This window comes from Hordeum vulgare, chromosome 5H (assembly GCF_904849725.1).
Source record: "Hordeum vulgare subsp. vulgare chromosome 5H, MorexV3_pseudomolecules_assembly, whole genome shotgun sequence".
NCBI classification, from domain to species: Eukaryota; Viridiplantae; Streptophyta; class Magnoliopsida; order Poales; family Poaceae; genus Hordeum; species Hordeum vulgare.
In genome coordinates, this window is record NC_058522.1 from 490222695 (window position 1) to 490230995 (window position 8301).

The 8301-nt window shown below is 41.7% G+C and overlaps 1 pseudogene; it reads left to right on the forward strand.

Moving 5' to 3' along the window:
- The first annotated feature begins 7113 nt into the window (after positions 1-7113).
- On the forward strand, positions 7114-8069 carry LOC123399249 (annotated as a pseudogene).
- Positions 8070-8301: the final 232 nt, after the last annotated feature.

The window sequence follows — 8301 nt, forward strand, 5'->3', positions numbered from 1 at the left end:
CATGATCGAAAACAAAGCGAAGAAAGGCCAGTTGCTGATCCGGTGTGCGTGTCCGTGTGACTGGCGTGAGGGGTTGATCGATTGATGGCGTGGTGGGCGGCCAGATGCCATCGGCGTCGCTGTCGCCCAGAGCCTGAGCCTTTTGCTTAGCCACTGCAGGACAGGGCTCGTGCGCGCGCACCGTGGCAGCAGCCAGCAGGGACAGTAGGATTGGTACTTAGTGGATATCGTTGCAGGAAAACAGCATGATTTTCATCCTAACAGCGCCCTGATTCGCGGCTAGTCGCGGAAGCTCTACGCCACGCCCGTCACGCTACACCACGCAACCCACTCAACCACGTACCGAGTACTACAACTGCCTGCACCCTGCATGTTCTTGCCTCCAGTCCCATACCAACTGGAGTACGTAGCAACCACAACAGACAGGGCATGGAAGCAGGCAGCAGCAGGGTTACGTAGAGATCGAGCGGTTCATTGATGTTGCTACGCGCAGCATCGCCGATACCGTCCGAGTTATTTTCGACAGATTCCTCCATAGGCCAGATACTCTGGCTAGACGAGTAGACCAGAAAGAAAACATGAGATGGTTCCTCGTCCTCCATAGGATACGGAGGCCGCTCCGCCACTGGTTTCCATGTTCCTAGTCAGTTAGGGTTACTGGGAGTCGTCATGGATGCCGGTTTCCTCGTCGTATATATACTTCAAATCTTTCAGATTCTTCTTCTTTTGGGCCTATAGGCTGGGAAGACGACCAAGTGCATGCATAAAAGGACCTAGGGTTCTCGGGCCGGCCTCCAGTGCATGCATAAAAGCATCCATCATTTAAGGATTCTTTACACTCCTTAAATGTAACACTCTCAAATACTGTTGTCATGGTCCGAGCTTATAGATAGGAGCACATTGCATAGTTTGTTTCGCATACTTGAATATTTTTGCAACCGTGCTACTCGAGACTGGTGTTCGCGGTTTATGCTCTTCACAATAAATGTGGTTAACACTCTTGGGCCTCAATCAACCTTCCTGTACTTCTGGACCAGCTCGGCAAGCCAGAAGATCTATAAAACAAAGAGAGAAAATCATTTTGTAAAAATTGGATGCTCCCATTTGGCATAGTGCGTGTCTAAAAACATTGAAACGTGCACCCCCTACCCATGTTTTATTTTTTCCATTTTTTTTTATTTTCTAGTTTTGTTATATTCCTCTTTGAAATAACTCGGGATTCAAAACAAAAATATGTTCATGAATTTCAAAAATTGTTTTCAAATTTCAAAAAATGTTTGTCGTTTCAAAAACATTCATGAGTGTCAAAGAAATGTTCGTATTTTTAAAATTCTTCACAAATTTATGAAAAATTTGTTCGTGAATTCGAAAATATGTTCATGGATTTCTAAAAACTGTTTGCGTATTCAGAAAATGTTCACAATTTTGTGAAAATGTTTACATTATAAATATGTTCATGCATTTTTAAAGTATTCACAAATTTGCACATTTCACAAATTGTTCCCAAATTTCAAAAAGGTACATCGATTCAGTAAACCATCATGAATTCGGTAAACATTCACGATTTCAACCAATGTTTTATTTGAAACTAAAAAATGTTTAAAAAATCGTTACCAAATTTTTAAAAATGTTCACAAATTTGATATTTTGTTTCCAAATTCTAAAAAATATTCATGAATTTGAATTGTTTTCTCCAAATGTTTTTAAATGAATGTTGATTCACTTTTGTACATGATCATCGATTCAATTTTTTTCCAGTAATTTCGAAAAGATATTCAGAGTCACAGAAAACGATTACAATTTTTAAAAATGTTCACGAATTTCTAAAAAATGAATCACGATTTTATAATATTTTAAAAAAATTAAAACAAATATTCACGAATTTTAAGAATGGTCACAATTTTGAAAAATATTCACGAATGGGAAAGATATTTGCAAAATAAAAAAGAGATTAGAAAAAACGAAAAGCAAAAGAACGAACGAGCTTAAAATTAAATGAAAAAATGAAAGTAAAAAATGTACAGAAAAACCAGAAAGGAAAAAAAAGAGTGCGATAAAAGAAAGAAAAACCAGAAGAAGAAAACTTGTTTTAGGGAATATTCTGAAACCTTCCCAAAACCCGTGGGAAAAAACTAGACTGTATCAGCCCATACACCGGACAAGTGCTTGATGGGTGTACATTCTAGGTCGCGCCAAATAGGACTAGCCATAAAAATTGCTCACCAGAAAATTGTTGTTGTGCGGTGTGATGTGTTTGTGACCAAGGTCGGACCGACCAAATTAGGGGCCCCGTGCCAAATTCCGAAATAGGCCGACCACTAGAGGAAGAACGTCTAGCGAAGGAACACACTTCAGCATAGGATCAAGTCGTCATCCACCGGCAGGCTACAAGCGCCTCCACATAACGCGGTTGTCAATCAAAGGCTTTTTTTGATAGCATTTCATAAAAAAAGACATCATTGTTATATTTGCAATATTTTTAGAAAATGCCTCAAATAATCTTTTTTGTGACGATTTCATCAAAATACCTCAAAAACTTATATATTAGAGAAATCAGGGGAAAATAATAAATATTTTTTTACTTAGGAATTTTTCATTATGCCGCAAATAATCAGAGAATAGCTCGAACAGAATGCTAGATATGGAGTTAAACATCTCCAAACACCAGCAGAATGTGACGTCTTTATATGCTCGTGGTAGTATTTATATGGCTATTCCGCCATGTGCTTCATAGCGCTGATTATTGAGATGGTTTTGGCTCCTTTTTACTAGCGTGAGGTCGGACGATCAGCCGGCCGCGCGTGTAATCAATGTTGTGGTAATACGTGGCTGATCCTTTTTTAGCCCTGAGTAGTCATGCCACTTGCACTCAACTAGCCTATCTGTCGTGCACTGAAGTGACAAACTGCTATATTTTTTTTTTAAAAACAAAGGCAAAAACTTTGTCTCATCCATTAAATAAAAGAAAACAGACCGTCCAAATACGCGACATGCAAATTACTCTTGTGAAATTATAGACCCTATTTTTTTGGCACCCGCCGTGACCCAAAAGTTCGCCTCCATTGCGATGGAGGTAGGCAGAATAGTGGGCGGCGCGCTTTTGTGCTTGAAAACTCGTGCATTTCGCTCATTCCAGATCGTCCATGAGACAAATATGATGAGGGACGCCTTGGTTTGCCTGAAAGGTGTAGCACGGTCACAGATACTTACCCATCAATCGTTAACCGTATCGAACATTGGCCAGTTGTTTATGTCGCTCCCAAAAAAGTGATACTCATCAATGAGTAAGGCTCACAGGCTTCGGGTGTATCGGCATTTAAAAAATTAGGGCCCCTAAAAATCAAAGGTCCTGTACGGCCGACACTGTTGCACATGTGGTTGGTCCGATCCTGTTTGTGGCGCCCGTGTTTGGCATTGGTAGCCTGTGCGGAGTATGTATTCTGAACACACTTGCCGGTGTACATATGTTATTTGGATTTTTGGACAGAGCATGAAATTCAGAGTGTGCAGTTCAATGGTTTCCATGCTTACAGATGCAAAATGCGTGCAGAGGGGAGGGACACAAACTCTGTAATTTGGGCTTTTGGTTTGGCTTTGCCTTCTGCATCTAGGTCGGTTATTGCTGTCAGGCTGTATATATCTATGTGATTGACATCCTTTCTCATGTTTTCACCAGATGAGATTAACCGGGAAGTACACATTGCTTGCTATGAACCTCATGCCAAGAACGTGCGTTCCTTCTAGAAACAACAGAAGAAAAGAGTGTGAGCTTCAGGTGAAGACGTACTGTAAAAGAGCAATGCATGCATGCTTCAAGTTCGATCTTGTTCCAACCATGCATGCAGCCCAAACACATCTCTTTGGCATGCCTGCCAAAACACAAACCGAGTGATAGCTCTTTGTGGTGAACTTGGCAACGACCGGTGCCTATATAAATCCACACCCTGCACCTTTCCCGGTCATCTTAGTAGATCGAGAGTGGATGTACTGATGTACATACATATATATGATACGCATTGCAGCAATTCTATGAGATATTGGAGATAAACTAACCACAACAATGCCTATTGATTGCCCGGTTATTGGTGGAAAATAGCATCCAACCGTTGGCCAGACTTGTCGAGGAATGATGCTATGCGAATGACAAAACTATGCGCAATTTATGGCTAACGCACTGCAACCATCCATTGGACGCGCTTGGCTAGCACTTCCGTCCGGTTCGATTCGAATGTCGTGTGCATATCGGCTAGAAAACGCCGTGTGCACAACAGATTCGCTTGTTGAGAGCCTGATCCCTCCTGTGAAGGCAAACCATGAATTGGGTCGTTAACCTGTTGGACGACATCCACATTTGTCCTCTCCAAATAATATAAAGTAGGTGTCCTTTGTCGAAAGCCAGCCCTTTGGGCCTAGAGTAGCCACCTCTTGTATTCTTTCACCATGTGTAAATGCTCAACATCATTAATAAAGAGATCTCAGTTGATTGCCAATCCCAAGTTACAAGATACAACGACAACTACTAACATGTTATCAATAATAACAAGTAACAAGATTCTCCCTATACCGTGGCACGCTTAATTTCGAAAACTCAAGACACGAGGAGCTTTCAAGCATGCATGTCAAAAAGAAACAACAACTGCACTCTTCCAGACAGCTACAATAGCAGCAACAGAGAGCAGTCAACCTGCGAAAGGAAACAAAGAGACGTTAAAACAATGTAAAATAATACAATTGTATGAATTTGTTGGGGGGCTTCTGAAATACATAGTCGACGTGGTAGTCATCCAGAGGCAGAGGCAGAGGCAGAGGCAGAGGCAGAGCCCTTTGCTTTGCCGCGGAAGGTAGGGCATGCAGGACTACTGTCTTTTGTTTTGCCTTCTGCTCTACGCTACACCGTCACGTACACGACACAACCACTCAGCCACGTATTGACTACTGTCCATGTCCTTGTGAGACGATAGTGTGCTACCTCACCCATGCCTTCGGTCCCGCCCCAACTAAAAATGGCGAGCAACCACAACAACATGGCATGGAAGCAGCATAGCTATGTAGAGGAAGCTCCGATATAGGCCTATAGGGTAAGAATTTCGACTGGCGGGAGCAGTTGAATTTGCTTCACCCAGCATCACTGATACAGCCGTCGGTGGGCAAAACTACAAATGTTGGGGATTTTACATTGCCTATGACGTCAAGGTTGATTATGGAGTATCTCTATTTGGTTGAAACATGTTTTCACTTTGGGACCAATATAAAATAAGAACGGAATGCTACGAACCTCATGCCAAGATTGTGTGCAAACAACAAAATGAAAGAGTGTGTGTGCTTCAGATGCATGAAGAAGGTAAAAGTTGAACAGAAAAGAACCTTGCTGCATGTTCGGTCATGCACCAACCATGCATGTAACTCATCTGCTTGGCATGCTTGCCAAAACACAAAATGACTGAGAGCACTTTGACGTACGTAAACTTGACGAGGACCGATGCCCATATAAATCCATGCCCTCGGCCTTTCTCAACCCTACACTCGGTAGAGGTCTAAAGTAGATATATTTGTCAGGTATATCACACGTCACAACAATTATATGAGATATTGGAGACAAACTAACCACAACAACGCCGATGAATCTCTCGGCTGCGTGCTGTTGGGTTGGAAAGGAGGGTGTAGCCTGACCGGTGGTGTGAAGTCCGGCCAATCAAGTGAATCCATTGTCTGTTGCCAGGATCCATATTTGTCTGGAGTGTTAGAAAATAGTTTCTTTTGCCAAAATGATCTCTTCGGGCTGAGAGTAGTCATCTTTTGTATTTCTTTCACAATGTGTAAATACTCAGAATCAGCCCCTTTCCTGGTATTCTTTCAACTTGCTTCTCTCTTTTCCTTCCATTGTGCTTGTAGTTATCGGAGTCTTGTAGTACCCGGCAATGGTTGTTTCCATTGAGCAATTAATAGAAGGGGTTGCTCAGTTTTTTTTTTATTGATTGCTAATCTCTAATTAAAACTATATATTTATAATCAACACGTATATGTTATCATAACACTCTAACAAAGAGCAAAAAGTCCATCACATATATAGCAACTCTAACAGGAGTGGGGCGTTCGTGTTGTGGTAGAACTGATCGCGGTACTCGGTGTTACTCTATCCTCCTTAGCTTCTTGGTGGGTTTTGAGTGATGCTAGGTTTTCGCCCCATAGCCTTGTGTTCCTGATGATAGGCGCAGGGCGGTGGGTTTCCTAGCATTGCTCTGAGCTCGCTTCTCCCTCTTTCCCTCTCTTTCTGGTTCGGAGCAAAACAATGTATTTCCGTTATACATTTAATGAAAAGGGGAGAAGCCCGGTTAAAAAAAAAAAAACAGGAGTGGGGCGTTTTGTTGGAGCCCTGTTTTTGAAAATCCTAAAATTCTTTACATTTTAAAAAAATCTGAAAAACTACGGATATACATGGAGGCATAACACACATGTGTGTAAATTTTTAGAACAAAATACATTGAAACGAGGTCTGTGTAAAAAGACAAATTTATGGTTTTTTAACACATGATACTATTTATCCCAAAAATCCATGATTATTTTTTTTGCACAGATCGCATCTTAAGGTATTTCATCCTGAATTTATGCACCCATATACGTTTCATCCTTGTGTACTTAGCTTGCATATTTTTTCAGATATTTTCGGAACATAAAATGTTGAATTTTGAATTTTTCAAAAATAAAGGTTGCCATGTAGCCCGAGCTCCAAAAGGCATGTGGCAATTATCTTCCCATGCTCAATCCTATCTGATGGGAATGCAAGCTCGATCAGGCATCTTCACCTCGTTGACTGTGGCTTCCATCCTACGGTCAGTCTTGTTCGCATGAGGAGCCTGACAGTGTTGCATCTTGATCGTGTGCGAATTACGGGGGATGAGTTAGGGTACCTTTTTCTCGGCTGTGTTGCTTTGGAGCAGTTGAAACTCAGGGGATGCTCCACGATAACTTGCTTGAAGATACCTTTCGAGATGCAGCGACTCAGGTACCTGCAGGTGTCAGTATGCCACAAACTGCGAATGATAAAGAACGAAGCTCCAAATATTTGTAGTTTTGACTTTTTAGGTGACCGTATAGAGATCTCACTTGGAGACTCACTGCGACTGAAGAACCTAGATGTGCTGTGTAACAACGTGCTCCGTTATGCACGCGAAGAGTTTCCGTCCAGTGCGCCGAATCTTGAAACTCTTAGCATATTTACACGTCATGAGGTATATTCTAAAACCTTTTGTGATTATTCAGTAGCATTGTTCATAGACAGTAGTGGTACCTTGAAATATTAATTAGCATGTAGCCGTCTTTATGCAGGTAGCCAATACAGCAATGGCGTTCGCGCCTAGCAAGTTCCTACACCTGAAGCACTTGAGTATTTCTATTGCAGTACCCTACGATTATTTGTCTCTGGCTTCTTTTCTTCAGGCTGCACCGTCCTTGGAGACGTTGAAACTGAACGTAAGTCGCCGTTGATCCTGCAAATAATTTTGAATGCACGCATGCATGCATATCCTGCAAATATGAAAAAGTCTATATATAGTTGAATTATTAACTAACTCTAGCATTTAAACTTTTTTTAATCTTCAGGTACTGATTATGCTACCACCGCCGATGAACTGCTTTTGGAAGATCCCTCACAGCTTCGACAGATGCCAGGATACCGCCATGGCAAGCTCCAGAGCGTGAAGATCTCTAGGTTCTGTTCTTCAAAGAGCATGGTTGAGCTGACGTCCCATATTCTTGAAAACTCGGTTTCGCTGGAGTGCCTTACATTGGACACCACGGGTTGTAGTTTAACGTGTTCTGGCGACAGATCTACCAGACGCTTCGGCCTGGTTAGACCCCGGGAAGCCGATAAAGCGGTCCTGGTAATCGAAAAATACATCAAGGGGAAAGTTCCCTCCAGTCAAGCTAGATGTTGTGGAGCCCTGCAGCTGGTGTCATGTCTTTCTGTTAGATGGCGCCGGGTGGATCAGAGCTTAGTCTCTTTGCCCACATAAACGTGGAGGAAAGACAATATTCAGTTCAAAACATCTTGAGAGCTACAGATGGACACAACGGCGCCGTTGCTTTTAAATTTGTTTTGATCAAAACATTTTTATATCTAGTGGAAATTAGTTGGAAGCAATTTTATCCGTTACAATGGTTTTTCCTTTTTCTAATAGATGCAAAAGACTGTTGAATATACGAGCAATTTCCCTGCAAAAAATTATACAATAGCTTTTTTGTGAGATTTAATAAAAACAGTACATAAAACATGATGATCATAATAGAGATGACAATTGAGCC